We start from the raw sequence: 16997 nt of genomic DNA, 5'->3' as shown, positions 1-16997 counted from the left end.
TTTTTCTCTTGTAGCCACTGCGGGCCCCTACAAGCTCTGGGGCCTAGGGGTAATTGCCTCCTTTGCCTCTACGGTTGCTTATTCAGGGTCTATGACAGTGGCCTGTGCAGTCCCAAGTGACATTACCTGTAGCGCCACCCGCTTGTTTGACTGATACAAGTTCTGTAAGTACAGGATCAGGGGCTTTCAATTGAAGGGGCCCATACACTGGTTGATTTCATCCATCGATCGACGGCCGATTCGACCACTCTGATCAAACTGGCTAGAAATCGATGCAGCAGGAAGCATGATCAATTGGCCGATTGATTGATTTCCGACCATTTTCAGTCGATTTGCTCGATCGGTCTGGATGGAAAATCTAGGTCGATTGGCTGCTGGCAGCAGATCGATGGCCCATAGAGTTGCATTGGATCTAATGGTGCAATAATGCATTTCGACCAATTTTCAAAAGATTTCATTCTGAAATCTATTGGAAATCTGTTTCCTGCGTGGGGCACACATCAGATACATTCCGAATAGATTCAGCCTGACGGGCATCTGACAGGAATCTATCTGATGGTTGAATCTGCTGCAAATCTATAAGTGTATGGCTACCTTTACACAAGGTATGTGTTGCAAGATACATTTTTTCAGCTTGCATCTTTGTGCAGATCCTTTCCAGGGAGTACTTTTGTAAAGAATAAATTAAATGCTGAGAATCCCCCATGATGAGATGGGTTAGTAAAAAACCTGGCGGTCCTGTCAGATTTCCACTAGCTACTGTAAGTAGAAAAGTTTTTGTACAGATCCGCATCACTAAATATTGATCTAGTTTATTAGATCATAAAAATACTATTAAAAATAACTGTAAGGCACAAATAGTCCACTGCTACATGTGGACTGTTGTGCCTTATAGTTCTTCTTAATTGTTTGTATTTTTATGATCTAATAAACTAAGATTAATATTTCAAGTTCGGATCTTTACAAAAAATGTTCTACTGAAGATCCTGAGATGCACGGGAGACGGTTGTCTGCGCTCTTCACCCATATCTGGGCTTAAACCAGAGAGTGCTTTATCACTGCAAAAAAACGAAGTACTATAAGTGACAGCAACATAGGATAAATACATATATAGCTCTTTTTATTCTGGAAGAAACATACTTCTTATTTGTATGTGTTTACATGTATTTTAAAGGGGATCTGAAGTGAAAATAAACTTGTGACATAATGAATTGTGTTTGTAGTACAGCCAAGAAATAGAACATTAGTATTTTATTTATTTATTTATTTAAGTATTTATATAGCGCCGACATATTACGCAGCGCTGTACAGAGTATATTGTCTTGCCACTAACTGTCCCTCAGAGGAGCTCACAATCTAGTCCCTATTATAGTCATATGTCTATGTATCGTGTAGTGCATGAATCATAGTCTAGGGCCAATTTTTAGGGGTAAGCCAATTAACTTAGCTATATGTTTTTGGGATGTGGGAGGAAACCGGAGTGCCCGGAGGAAACCCACGCAGACAGGGGGAGAGCATACAAACTCCTTGCAGATATGAGTCTCATATTGATTCCAGTGCAGGAGGAGTTAAACAAACCCTATACACCAAAGAAACAGTGAAAGACAACGACAGATAAGATTTTACTGCAGGGAAGTTCAAAGGGTCATTAGCTCTGCTCTGTTTCATAATTTAAAGTGTACCAGAGCTGTAAAATTAAAAAGATTTTATACATACCTGGGGCTTCCTCCAGCCCCATCCGCTCCATTCGCTCCCACGCCGCTGTTCTCCGCTGCCCGCAGCTCCGGTATCGGGTCCCCGCACTTCCGTCACTCAGAGCCAGTCTAACATAAGAGAAGTGTGCTGTTTGCGTATCTCTCCAAAAGCCATTTGAAGGGCGCACTTCTCCTGCGTAGCTGGCAGCCACTGACGTCAGTGACAGGACGCGATTCCCGAATCTGTGGGCAGCCAGCGTGGGAGCGATCAGAGCGGATAAGGCTGGAGGTAGCACCAAGTATGTATAAAATCTTTTTAATTTTACAGCTCTGAGTCCCTTTATAATACAGTGTAGTGTGTAAACTGCAAATATTAGAGAATGATGCAATGTTATAAAAACACTATATAACTGAAAATAAAAAAATATGAGAATATTTTCTTTGCAGCTAATGTTCTATTAATTATTCATACTACACATACAAATCACTATATCAGTTTTATTTTTGTGTCAGTTTAAATTCTACAATTTTTTGAGATAGTGGTCCTTTAAGTACCTACAGACAATTAAAGGAGCACTATGGCGAACAATTGTAAAATTTTAAATATGTGCAAACATAGACAAATAAGTAAAATGAGCCATAAATTACTTTTCTACTATGTTGCTGTCACTTACAGTAGGTAGTAGAAATCTGACAGAAGTGACACGTTTTGGACTAGTCCATCTCTTCATAGGGGATTCTCAGCAAGGTTTTTATTCTTTATAAAGATATTACCTAAAAACAATTTAAACAATGATGCTGGCCAGCTTCCCTGCTTGCTACACAGTTTTTTGGCAGTTGGACAGAGCAACTGCCATTCACTAAGTGCTTTTGAAAATAAATACAGTGTAAATCCCTGACAATACCCCCATGAAGAGATGGACTAGTCCAAAACCTGTCGCTTCTGTCAGATTTCTACTACCTACTGTAAGTGACAGCAACAGTAATGTATGGCTCATTTTACTCTGGAAGAAATGTACTTCTTATTTGTCTATGTTTGCACATATTTTAAATTTTACAATTTTTCGTCATAGTACCCCTTTAAATACCAACATCTGCTCTGAAATTGAGAGCTGGACTTTGCAGTGTGACAAACAGTCCATTTTCCCTTTCGGATAACACACTCAATCTAGAGAACGTCACCTTTTTTTTTTTTTTTTGCAATAGCCTGATCTCACACTTACTACCATTCTTTCATGAGTGGGAGGCAGAAATCAAAGGAATCTATACAGTAATGAATTCTAGATCAATACAATTTAAAAATCTCATGAAATAACAATACTTTAATTATAGATTCCCTTTAGTCATTTAGGCAAACGAGGGCAGAGCTGCTGGGACTGACAGCAGATAGAGGCTTGCAGCGGGATCTATAGAGCTGACTTTAGCTGGCCAGTGTGGGCGTCATTGAAATGTCACATGTAGGCACACAGAGGCAAAGGAAAATGCTCTCTTCAAGGGCTCCATCTGTTTCCATTTTAGGATGTGTAGTATGTGGCAAGAGGATCAAGGCAGCAAGGAACCAAATCTGTATTCTTGTTTATATTATGGCTGTCATTAGCCCAGAACAAACATCAGGAAACTCTGCTCAACTTTGTATTTTATTTTTTTATACGGTAAGGTGAAGACTAACAGACAAATGGAAATACAGACAAATAAAAAGGAACCTTTTTAAATGCTAATCCATCTCTCTCTTTTTTCCTTTTACAAACAGAAACTAAAAGAAGCCACTTTCTGGGTTTTTTTTGTAAATAAACATGAAGCAGAGAATGGATTCAGTACACATCCAAAATCACTATGGAAATTTACAGAACTTGTAAGTTTGGAGCATCAGAACCCAAATAGACTCAGAATGGAAGAAGGTAAACTCTAGCAGCAATCAGATTGATGAGTGAATATAAACAGTGTGTAGAGGCATCATTAGTGGTTGACAGAAGACTCCATTGCAGATTTATCTCCTCCTCTCTGGACAGAGCAGGATCATCAACAAGGCAACCTAGGCAGGTACCCTTGGGCCTTGTGAGTGTCAAGGGGCTTATTTGCCTCTGCCTCTGATCCTTTTTTCCACTTCAGCTTAGGCCTCGTTCACATCTGCTGCGCTGAAAAACGTGTTAAAGCGCATGGTAAAAAACGCATGCGCTTGTGCGCGCTTTAGTCCGCGTTTCTGTGCGTTGCGCTGCGCTTCTTTAAAGCATGTTTTGTTTACTGTAGCAGCAGCAGTTGTCAATAAAACTTTGTTTTTGTATGTAAATGTATTTTTTTCTCCAATTAGGGGTAAAAAACGCATGCGCTTCTATGCGCTTGTACGCGCTTCTATGCGCTAAAAAAGCGGACCCATTCACTTGCATTGCTGTGCGCTTTACAGCTCAACGCACAGAAATGCCTGCAACACTACGTTTCTGTAACGCTGCTCAGCGCAGCGCATAGATGTGAACCAGCTACATTTAGTTACATGGAAAAATCAATACCTTGCTGAACGCACAGGGCAGTGCGCTGTGGAAAGCGCACAGAAACGGCCCTGATGTGAACGAGGCCTTACTGTCCAGGAACCCAAAACTACTGCCTCACCAAGGGCCTCAATTACAGGTAGAAGAACGATTACCTGGCGATCATACACTACTTGTGTGCTCGCGAGTAGTGCAAACAATGCGGACCATTCAGACCTGCCCTGTACTTTCCCATAGTGCCACTTTTTTACCCTTCACCCTGAAGTCATGATGGGACAGGACAGCCAATCCGACCTGATCACCACCTGGGCCACTCCCCCTATAAAAGGCATGATCCCGGCGGCCATTTTCATGCTGCATTGGTCAGTGCAGGGAGAGGAGCTGCTGCTGATAAAGGCTGTTGTTTGATATTTTGCCCTGCTACTTGCAGTTCACCAGCTAGGAACCCCCCATAGTCCTTTGAGGTTTCTTCCTGACCATATAAGTATTTTTGAGGACTGACGGTGACATTGACTCTGCTGTACTTATTTCTTGTTGCTTTTGTGCAGTGTAGTTTGTTGTAGCAACACAACACCCCTATATACAGTTGATAGTGTGTGGCTGCATCACCATTATAGCCTAAAAGTAATTTATTTTCTGACATTTGTGGTGCTGCGTGCTGTATTATCCCCACATAGTGTCACAACACCACTTGTATGACCAACCGTACTGTGTTATCGCTGATTTCAGTGTGCTCCCCATCCCCCCCACCCAAACAAATGTGACAGACATTTGTGACAATATCGCTTTGCTGGTTGCTGCCTATTGTGTGTGGAATGTGTACTGATTGCTACCGCACCGCTTCAACATCTGTGTGACTGACTGTACTGTACTGTGTGTAGCTGCATCACTCTTATTGTCCACCGTCACTGTGCAAAAGTAATTTATTTCAGGCCTCCCCGAGGACCGGCATCTTTTCCGTCAGATAGGAAGGATAGTGTGGCTGTAGTCGTTGGCAATGTGGCAAATTGAGTTGAAATATTTGAGATGTTGACATTTTTGGTCACAAAAAGTTTCAGAATGTAATAGGTATCATAAATTTGCAATGAAACATATTTCTGGTCTCTGCTACTGTGGCTGCAAATAACAATTTTGAGCCAGATAACCGCCCCGGTTCATTCTAAAGACCTTTACTGGAAAAATCTAGAAACTATGGGCATGATTTACTTAACCGTAATAACTCATAGCACGGCCGCGCTAGCGTTTTTGAAAATTTGTGATTGCGCGCAAAAACTCTAGCGTGCCCATGCTATGAGTTATCACGGTTTAGTGAATCAAACCCTATATGTGATTTTTGGCATTTACGCATGAAAAACAAAGCCTCATAAAAGACTTTTTTTGTGGAGTATTTCACTCTTGATCCCCTTCCCCTGCCACTGTTCGGGTTCTTGGACACTTTTTTCCACCTTTTTTAAGGAAATTCTGGCTGCAGAGATGCCCTGAAGGTTTCAAAAGTTCGCAGGCCATTACATTCAATGGGGCTAGCTGTCAACGTCATGGTAAAATTATCAAACACATTCGCGAATACGAAATTGTGATGTTTGGCCATGCCTACTCTGGATGAAACCAATGTGCAGCTTAAAGGACACCTGAAGTGAGAGGGATATGGAGGCTGCCATATTTATTTACTTTTAAACAATACTAGTTGCCTGGCTATCCTGCTAATCCTCCGCCTCTAATACTTTTAGCCATAGGCCCTGAACAAGCATGCAGCATACCAGGGGTTTCTGACATTATTGTCAGATCTGACAAGATTATCTGCATGCTTGTTTCTGGTGTGATTCGGGCATTACTGCAGCTAAATAGACGAGCAGGGCTGCCAGGCAACTGGTATTGTTTAATAGGAAATAAATATGGCAGCCTCCAGATCCCTCTCGTTAAAGCTGTCCTTTAATTAGGTGTGACAAACAATATGACACCCCAAAAAAAGGAAAAACTATAGATGCCAGGCTACATTAGTGTCCTCTGTCTACAAAATGTGACCTCTGTATTTTAATTCAGGAAGAATACATTTTAAATCTGTGGTGTTCCTACATCTGGCCTGTAGATGGCACTGTTATATGTTTTTAATGAATATGATTATCTCTACTGTGGTGGATCGTTGGTTCCTGTTCTGCCTGGCAACTTCTTTGTGTACAGAGCTGGCGAATCCTGTAAATAAACCTAGTTTCAGTAATTTTGCATCTGTGACTAGTTCTGAACCCAACAAATGCTAGTAAAATTAAACTCTATTGAAGTTCTTTTTTAAATTTCAGCACATTTCATATGATAGACTACCACCAACTGGCTATGATTACTGGTTAGCTCAATAGAACAAAATTCAGGCCTGAAGTAAAATGAGAAGAATGAGACCGCCCTGCTGTTTATAAAATTGGGATCTGTGAGTTCTGTCACTGTGGCATAAAACAAAAACCCTGAAGCATAACATTACAAAAGGCTATAACAAAGTTATCAGATATCTAGTGATAAATACATTTTCTCCTCTCTTGCTGGAATGTCTGCAGCAGAAACGGAAACCTCTTAATGTTGTATAGCTATTACTGAACAACAAAGCCTGCAAGCCAGCCTAAAATGCTGTAAAGATAGTCCCAGCTCATGGACTAATGAATGATTCTCTGTTATAAAACTGCCACCCCATCACAATGCTGTCATTGCCGCAAGCAGATGCCCCTAGTATAGATAGCTAGCTATAGGTGCCTCTAGTATAGGTAGCCAAGTAAAGGTGTCCCCAGTATGGGTTAGCCAGGTATAGGTGCCCCCCGTATAGGTAGCCGAGTATAGGTGCCCCCAGTGGTAACAGTAAATTCGGACGCCTGAGGCAAGTGGACAAATCGGGCGCCGCCATTCACTCCCATAATAAATATCGTTTAATGGGTGCCCGACAGTAAAAAAGGGCGCCGGAGAAAAATAACGTTTTATAAGCGGCGCCCGGAGACTTTTACTGTTTTATAACTGCTTCTCATGATTACACATTATTTTATGATTTATAATTTTTTAAACATTATTTTTAAACGAAAAACAGCACAATATTTTTTTCACACGTTATTAATGCTTATCACAGGGGGGTCTTAGGTTTAGGCACCACCAGGGGTGTCTTAGGTTTAGGCACCACCAGGGGAGTCTTAGGTTTAGGCACCATCAGGGGAGTCTTAGGTTTAGGCACCACCAGGGGGGTCTTAGGTTTAGGCACCAACATAGGGGTCTAGGGGTTAGTGGTAGGTACAGGGAGGGTTACTTACTATTTTTTTTTAAACGTTATTATACGTTTCACTTTTTAAACGGAAGATTAATGTTTTCACAATTGCCAATTTCATGCACATTATTTAATGATTTATAACTTTATAAAACATTATTTTTAAATGAAATATAGTACATTATATTTTTAAACGTTATCCATGTTTATCGTTTAAAACCCCGCGCCCTTTTTTCCCAGCGCCCCTTTTTAACGTACGCGCCCCCAGTATAGGTTAGCCAGGTAGGTGCCCACAGTATAGGTAGCCAAGTATAGGCGCCCCCAGTATAGGTAGCCAAGTATAGGTGCTCCGGTATAGGTTAGCAGGTAAGTGTCCCCAGTTTAGGTAGCCAGGTATAGGTGCCCCCCGTACAGGTTAGGTATAGTTACCCCCAGTATAGGTAGGGAGTAAGAGGGGAAAATCCTACCAGAAGAACCCTAAGAGAAGTAATATATATATATATATATATATATATATATATATATATATATATATATATATATATATACTCTAATGTGCCATGGGGGGAGATGGTGGAGCACTGTATGAGGGAATATTTATGGGGAAACCTATTGTTTAGGTAAGCTGTACTACACAGTGATATTAAAGTACACCTGGGGTGAGAAGAATATGAAGGTTGTACAATCAGGATTATATGATGTATGGGAAGCGTAACACTGAAAACATTCTGTGTTAAGTCGGTTACTGCAAAATGTAAAACGTTTGAAGCCTGAATTATTTCTTAAATAAACTGTTTTCTCCTCCCCTCTCTAAAACTTCCTTTTCCCTCCCATTTACCCCATGTAATATGCCGCCATCCAAGATTGAGGACTCATTCCCACCATTAGCATTGCTGAGCGATGCATTCTGCTCACAACATGGCCACTGGCCATATTTTCTATCACCTCAATAGCATCCATTCTTATCACTTTTATGCACTGTGCTGAAGTGCTACATTGTACAAAAAATCCAGCTGAGAACATTTTTCAGTGGATTTGCTACTCCATTTAGCTGTATTGAATGGGTCACCTCACAGTGCACAGCAATGCAGCCGTTGGGTGTGGATTGCTTGGCACTGTTTCCTGGCTGAATGAGCCATTAGGAAGCTCTTAGTCACATGATATACAAATGTTCCAATGTGAAAGTCTGCAGGAGACAGCTTATCCTCCATCTTGTGTCCTGGAAACAAACACAATCTATGTCCTTTGTGAGATCTTGGAAAAAGGAGGAATCATTAAACCAATAATCACTTCCAATATATTCTCTTATCCTGACTAACCCGATTCCATGTCTCCAAAACTCCATTAATGTAATTAAAATGGTTTCCAGCATGGTATGCTAATTTCCCATTACTACAGAGTACCAGGCACAAATAGAAATGGTCATCGAGATATGAAAAATTCTGGGCTGCGTGCAAACTAAGTGCAGCTTGGTTGGGACTTGGCCAATCAAAACAGAAAAACACACAAATTTGCATGAAGTACGCTTGCAAGCTGTAATTATTTGCATCTCATTGGCCACACCCAGCAATGATCTGAGTCCAGGACCCACCTTTGATATATGCAACCTGGATGGTCATGCAGGGCACTATAAATACCATGAAAAATTGTCCATCCAGGAGACTAGCTCCCAACTGTTCCTTTTCCGGAGGGGCAGCCCCTCTTTGGTAACTAAATCCTTCCTTTCCTCTTTCTTTCTTATGTGTCCCTCTTTCTGGGGTGAGGTACATATACAGTGGGATGCAAAAGTTTGGGCAACCTTGTAAATCGTCATGATTTTCCTGCATAAATTGTTGGCTTTTACGATAAAAAATGTCAGTTAAATATATCATATAGGAGACACACACAGTGATATTTGAGAAGTGAAATGAAGTTTATTGGATTTACAGAAAGTGTGCAATAATTGTTTAAAAAAAAAAAAAGAAATGAAATCAATATTTAGTAGATTCTCTTTTTGCAGAAATTAAAGCTTCTAAATGCTTCCTGTAGGTTCCAATGAGAGTCTGGATTCTGGTTGAAGGTATTATGGACCATTCCTCTTTACAAAACATCTCTAGTTCAATCAGGTGTGATGGCTTCTGAGCATGGACAGCTCAGATTTAACTCATACCACAGATTTTCAGTTATATTCAGGTCTGGGGACTGAGATGGCCATTCCCGAACATTGTACTTGTTCCTCTGCATGAATGCCTTAGTGGATTTTGAGCACTGTGTTCATTGTCTTGTTAAAAGATCCAGCCCCGGCGCAGCTTCAGCTTTGTCACCGATTCCTGGACATTGGTCTCCAGAATCTGCTGATGCTGAGTGGAATCCATGCATCCCTCAACTTTGACAAGATTCTCAGTCCCTGCACTGGCCACACAGCTCCACAGCATGATGGAACCACCACCATATTTTACTGTAGGTAGTAGCAAGTGTTTTTCTTGGAGTGCTGTGTTGTTTTTCCTCCATGCATAATACCCCTTGTTATGCCCAACTAACTCAATTTTAGTTTCTGCAGTCCACAGCAGCTTATTCCAAAATTAAGCTGGCTTGTCCAAATGTGCTTAAGCATACCTCAAAGCTTTTCTCCGATTCTTTAAATTTATATACAGTAGTGATGATGAGTAGAAATTACGCCTATGCATAATTTGCATGGTAATTTGCAATTATGCATCATAATTGTAATGCGGAATTTCAGGAAAAATTTTAATTAATTTTGTATGTAATTGTAATGTATAAAAATTTTGGTAAATTTTTGTGTAATTTCACATAATTTTGTGCCGACTTTAGCGGTGAATAGCAAAGCCCCCATACATGCTATTGCTACCAAAATTGCTACATGTGTTAAGGAGAAGAGTCAAGTCAAAACATTTTTTTCAATATAAATATGCAAAGAAAAATGTTTTTTTAAACTATAATTTCTCTGCGTTTAAAAACCATTTTTTTTGGGTGTCAATAGCATGAACTGTATATTCACTGCTAAAATCGGCACAAAAGTACATGAAATTACGAATAACTATACAAAATCAATTGAATTTAGAAATTGTAATTATGCATGGGCGTAATTGCGAAAATCTACGTGAAATTTTGCATAATTGTAATTAGCTGATAATGATCATCATTAATATACAGTATTTTTTATTTTCAAATGTTATAGTGGAAATACAGTGATGATAAAAAAGGTCCAGAGTGGTTAGAATTGTAATCTGTTGCTCATAAATTATTTGTGGTGTGCTAGGGGTGTCACAGGGGTGTGGTTAGAGGTGTGGCAGGGGTATGTCTTAAAGGTTTCCCTCTTTCCTATCTTAAAAATTTGGAGGGTATGAATGGAGGGGGCACGCTATAGCACATATGTTCTGGTTACATAGTGGACAACTGCTAACACTGCAATTCTACGTATGTGTGGTAGATCTCCATAAACTGTCCAGATTCACAGTTATTTACTGATACAAGCTAAGGCTTATACAAGTTTAAAAGCCATTTTTTGTTTGAATTTTTTAAAATCGATTTTCTCAAAAACTATCGGTGGGTCGTTCGTAAGTCGGGCGTTCGTAAGTCAGGGACTACCTGTATATGCACATTGGTCCACATGGGGTTGACCTAAACCAGGGCAACCCTGTGTGAATCTATGCAGGGCCAAATCTAGACTTTTTGCTGCGTGAGGCAAACTTTTGAGGATATGCCCCACCCCCCACCCCCAATTTTGAAATGATCGAATAGCACGGAAAAATTTGCACCGTATGTTATAGCTGCAGTTAGCCCACCAACAAACACCCTCAGTATAGGTAGGTAGCAAGGTATAAGCGCCCACAGTATTGCTAGCCAGGTACAGTTGCCCCAGTATAGGTTGGCCAGGCACTCTACTCACTTCCTGTTTCTGCCTGGTGCTGCCCCCAGACTCCTGCTGCCTGAGGAAGTCGCCTCACTTGGCATCATGGGCGGACCGGGCCTGAATCTATGTTAAACCTCCTCTTGTGAAATCTTGTGCAAATGTGTGCCCAGTCATTACACATCTGTAATAAAAATGTTGCCCTCATAAAACAAAAGGTATTTGCAAAAATTCAGCTTTAAGTGAGCAACTGTGGTTTCCCATGATGCATCACTCCTAACTATGCAAATTATCTCTTTATGCCAGGGGTCTCAAACTCAATTTACCTGGGGGGCCGCAGGAGGCAAAGTCAGGATGAGGCTGGGCCGCATAAGGAATTTCAGAATCGCGGCGCATCGCCGCCTCTGCCCGCCCCTCTCACTCTTCCTTCACAGAGAGGGGCGGGTAGAGGCTGAAAGCTCTGCCCCTTCCAGGAAATGCTGTCGGATTGCCCCCCGGGCGTTTTGGGGGCTCTGCAGCCCTCGTTTAGCGGCGGGGATGCGGCGGATTACTTGGGAGCACTGAAGCGAACTATAAGGAAGCTTTTGCCAGCGAGGACCACAAAATATTGTATAGAGGGCCACAAATGGCCCGCGGGCCCCGAGTTTGAGACCCCTGCTTTATGCCCCTGAAAGCCAGGCACAAATCCAGAACACTGGTGAATAGTGAGCCTATAGCTTGTACATGATTACAGAGCCACACCAATATAACACATGCATATAATGCGGTTTCAGGATTTCTGGTCCTCATCAGTGCATGGTATAAATTGATGTGGCTCTAAGGGGTGGGGTTTGGACTATTACAGTTCTGTGTGGGACAGCAAGAGCCCCACAGTTGCCATCCTCAGGGCCACAGATCTCTGGAAGTAACATGTTCTCAGTATAATAATAGTAAAAGAGGATTCTCAGCTAATACAGGCTGATACGTTGCTGGTTGAAGCCATAAATAAATCACAAATAAAGTAAAAAATAGCTGTCCAAGCTCTTCCCATATTAACTTGGCAGTAGTTCTGTAGCACTGCACAGGTACAGAGGAGCACCATAAATCTTTTATACACACTCATGTAGCGTTTCAAAGAAATAAAACTCAGACTCAAGGTAGACAACAAGTCATTTTTGTGTCCACTAGTCTTCAGCGTGTCTATTAAATATACATAAAAGACAAGGCAATAAATCAGTATATGTTCGACTCTCTTGCCAGTGCTCAAATTTACATGTTGTGGGCTCTTATGGAAGACTACAGCTTCAATGTACATACAGTCTTGGGTTTACAAAGACGCAACCATGGCATATGGCGAGGGTATCATTGGATAGGAGACATTTGAGGCTTGTTAAGCAAGGAATTACAGAAAGAACCTGTTAAGATTGTGTAACGAACGGTGGAGCACAGAGAGGATCTGATTACCGGTGATCTGCAGTATCACTGGGAATACAGATATATACCAGATTATAAGTGATCTGCAGTATCACCGATAATCCGATATACCAGCTAACCTCTGTACACCCGAGTAGAGTGTAGTGTTTGGTGTAACAGTAACACTTAGAGGACTAGGCCTCAGAGCAGTAAGGAGTACTGCACGGATTCCTTCCGAAGACCTAAACTCTCCAAAGCGGGAGGAGTCAGGCTGAGAGTAGGAAGGATTATCTGAGAGTGACACTCTGGAGGAAGTGTCACTAACAGGACGGGGAACCGCCTCTAATAGTAAGGTCGGTTCTCGAGGTCGGACAAGCCAGGTCGTAACACACGGACAGATAAAGTACAGATTCAGAAGGCAGAGGCAGAGTCTAAGGTACAGGCAGGGTTCGGCAACAGGGTATCAGATATATCGAGGTACAAAGTCAGGAGGCAAAAGCAGAGTCTAAGAACGAGCCGGGGTTCGGCAACAGAGTATCAGAATGGCAAGGTACAAGATCAGAGTTCAGGAGGATAGTCAGGCAGGCAAAAGGTCATAACAGATATTCACAATCAAACTAGTACTTTAAGCTATCAACAGAATCTAGCTAAGTGTAGGATTACAGCTCCAGCTGGTCCCGGCACACTTAAGGATCTGACTAAGGGTCTGAGTGCTCCCACGTTGTGTTCGCAACGCCAGACAACCAGCAACTGAACAGTCGGCAGTATAAATACACAGTGATCTCTCCAGCACCTCCCCAATTGCTGGACCAATGAGGAGTGGAGCCAGAGTCAGCTGACCAGCCTGGTCAGGTGACTCATTTCTGGCCGCCATATTTTCCCTGCCTCAGCGGCAGCGCGCGCGCGCGTGTCACTCTTACCCCAGAGGCATAGTCCCTCTGGGGTAAGAGTGACAGTCCCAGCCACACCAGCAGCGTCTCCGCTATCCGCCGCGGAAGCCGTCGCACTGCATGCGGCGGCTTCTCCGCGTCCTCTGCTGCCCACGCGGCCTGCGGCGGTTTCTCCCCGCCGCGCCGCCATGCTGGACACGGAAGCAGCCGCCCTGCTCTGAGAGCAAGCGACTGCTTTTCCGTGTTTCCTCACACATTGATTTTGTTCATTGTATTTGCACGATTTAAAAGTAAATAAAAAAAAAAAAAAACAATGCTTGTAAAATGGAAACTTCGCCCCAAATTACGAAAAAAAATGGCATTCTAAATAGAAACATTTATTATTATTATTATTATTATTTAGTATTTATATAGCATCAACAACTTCTATAGCACTGTAGAGGGTATATAGTATTGTCCTTTAACTCTACCTCAGAGGAACTCGCAATCTAATCCCTACCATAGTCCTATGTCCATCATAATCTAGGTCCAATTCATTTATCTGTATGTTTGGGATGTGGGAGGAAACTGGAATGTCTGGAGGAAACCCATGTAGACATGGTGAGAATATACAAACTCCTTTCAGATAGTGCCTGGCTTGGATTTGAGCCTGGAACCCAGTGCTGCAAGTGTGCTATCCGCTACTCCACCATGCTGCCCAGTTACAGAATAGTTTGACTATTGTAATTCGTGGTCCAACTGAGCCGGTGAGTCGCTTTCCACAAGGTGTTGGTGGTGGTGACACACGCATATATATGCAGCGCTGGTCAAGCTTTGTATACAGAATAGGATTTTGTCCGACCCATAACATGGATACGTTTAAGGTGGTTACGGATTTTCAGATTTTCGGCAGGAAGATTCTTCTACAGTCACTATTCAACGATAAAAACAAAAACGGTGGGATGTTTTCCCCGGGTGAGCTCTGGACAGAGGATGATCTAAGGGCACTGAGAATTCTGGAAAATTTGGAGTCTGATCCTGATAATCGAGATATACCGGATGCGGATGAGGCAGATGGAGCGATTTTCGCTCCGCCTGTCTTTCAGCCGCACCTGGGTGATATGGGCCTGAGGAAGTTTAAAAACATTTATGAAGGAGGTGGAAGATGATTTGTTGCGGATAAGAATTGATAAGTCATCTGGTTCTAATTTGGAGGAGCTGGAGATTGAGGCATTGAACACCCTTAAGGAACAGAAAGAGTGGGTGATTAAACCCTCCGATAAAGGGGGCAATGTAGTCATCATGTTGAGCACTGACTATAGAGACATGTGTATGGATTTACTCAACAATCAACAATGCTATGAGAGGGTTTCCATGTCGAGGGCCACCAGATGCCGGGGTGACCTGTTCGCCATCATCGACGATGCTGTTCGCCGGAATGTCATTAATGAAGATACAAGCCAATTCCTTAAAGTAATAAATCCTGTCACGCCTACGTTTTATGCCCTACCTAAAGTGCATAAACGTATTAACAAACCTCCTGGATGCCCAATTGAGTCCGGTAGAGGTTCTTTGACTGAGAAAATTAGTATTTATCTGGATAGGCATTTACAGCCTCATGTTCAATCTTTACCTTCATATGTCAGAGACACTTTGCATTTATTACAAATTCTAAATGGCTTGCAGGTCCCGGCTGGCGCATGTTTGGTGGCCCTTGACGTGGAGGCCCTCTACTCCAGTATCCCCCATGACCGAGGCATCCGGACAATTGGTACCTTCTTGAATGAGTTAAGCATTGTGCATGCAGCGCACAATGGACTTCTATTGTCTTTGTTGGAATTCCTTTTGTGTAACAATATTTTTGTGTTTGAGGGGATCCACTACCTCCAGGTGCAGGGCGCGGCGATGGGAACCACTTGTGCCCCATCATACGCAAACCTGTACCTGGGGGAGTGGGAGAGGGAGATCTTCTCCGACGAGTCCCTGTCGATGTACCTGTGCCACATCATGACTTGGCACAGGTACATCGACGACATCTTGCTATTTTGGACAGGTGGGCGGAGCTTGCTCACCAGATTCGTGCAATGTCTAAATGTTAATGAACGCAATTTGCGATTTACATTTCAGGCTGACGAGAGGGTTATCCCCTTTCTCGACCTCCAAATTTCTCTAGATGCCGATGGCTACGTCTCAACTACCCTATATAGGAAGGAGACATCCACCAATTCCTTATTAAGAGCGGACAGCTTCCACCCCTCGCATACTGTCAGGGGGGTTCCCACTGGGCAGTATTTGAGGGTGCGTAGGAACTGTTCCAAAACAGCCACCTTTGAAAAGGAGGCAAGAGATCTACGTAAAAGATTCAGAGAAAGGGGATATCCAGACGCCCACCTGAGACGCGCTTTTCAACGCGCAGCAAATGCTGATCGTGAAGCACTAATTGGAGTGCAACATCACTCCACACATGCACGGGATGATATACGTTTCTGCACAAGATTTAATGTCCAACATGGCTTGATTATGGACGTCCTCAGGCGCCATTGGTACATTTTAAGGAATGATCCTAAACTCGGTGCCCTTCTTCCGGAATCCCCTAACTTTTCCTTTAGGCGAGCACCCTCATTGAGAGATATACTGGTCAATAGCCACTTTGTGGGGACAGGCGATGCCCCCAGACACTGCAGGGTCACAGGGACCTACAGATGTGGCGGCTGTACGGTCTGCCGTTACATGCAAGTAGGGAGAGTGGTTGAGCTACCGGATGGCAGGACATGGATGCTGTCTCATTTTGTGAATTGTGATACCATTCTGGTGGTCTACCTCTTGGTCTGCCCCTGCGGAGCTTTCTACGTGGGGAAGACCAAGAGGGAATTAAGGAGACGGATTAATGAGCATATATCTAAAATAAAAAGCAAAGATCCTGTGGTCCTGTCTCCGGTGGCTCGCCACTTTAAGACTGCCCATGCGGGTGTCTATTGTGATCTTAGGGTCATTGGCCTTGACCGTATTCATACCAATATTCGTGGTGGCAATTTTGATAGATTAGCTCTCCAACGGGAGGCACGGTGGATCTTTGAATTAAGAGCCACCGTTCCTCCAGGTCTAAACGATTCTTTAAGCTATGCCCCCTTTTTACCTTTATGATCAGCTGTTTGCTCTCTCTCTGGCGTCCTGGGTGGGTTGGCGCACCTAGACTTTAGGGTGGGCTATATGATTGATCGCTCTCGATCTGGACAACTAAGAGTATATTTCCCCCGGTTTGGCATTGCAGCCCAAACGCACACTATGTGGCTGCATGACCAGTGTAATACTATTCCTCAATTCATGTGGAAGTTCTATTCAAATGGCCTAGACTAGTATATAGTTACTGGCCATCATCTTACTATTGTTGTTTGTCTTTTTTTCTCCTGGCCACGGCTCCACTTTATCTGATTGGTTTTTTGTTTTCGTTGCTGAGGCTTCAGTTTAATGGCCGCT

General features: G+C 42.7%; 1 long non-coding RNA gene across 1 annotated transcript in view; it reads left to right on the top strand.

The window, feature by feature from the left end:
- Positions 1–16997, top strand: part of LOC137538525 (uncharacterized) — a 163845-nt gene that overhangs the window by 10824 nt on the left and 136024 nt on the right. Inside the window, exon 2 of the long non-coding RNA XR_011024817.1 lies at positions 3445–3592. This is a non-coding gene — a long non-coding RNA (uncharacterized lncRNA). The remainder of the gene's footprint in view (positions 1–3444; positions 3593–16997) is intronic.

This window comes from Hyperolius riggenbachi, chromosome 11 (genome assembly GCF_040937935.1).
Source record: "Hyperolius riggenbachi isolate aHypRig1 chromosome 11, aHypRig1.pri, whole genome shotgun sequence".
Lineage (NCBI taxonomy): Eukaryota > Metazoa > Chordata > Amphibia > Anura > Hyperoliidae > Hyperolius > Hyperolius riggenbachi.
This window is presented reverse-complemented; position numbering and strand designations above follow the sequence as displayed.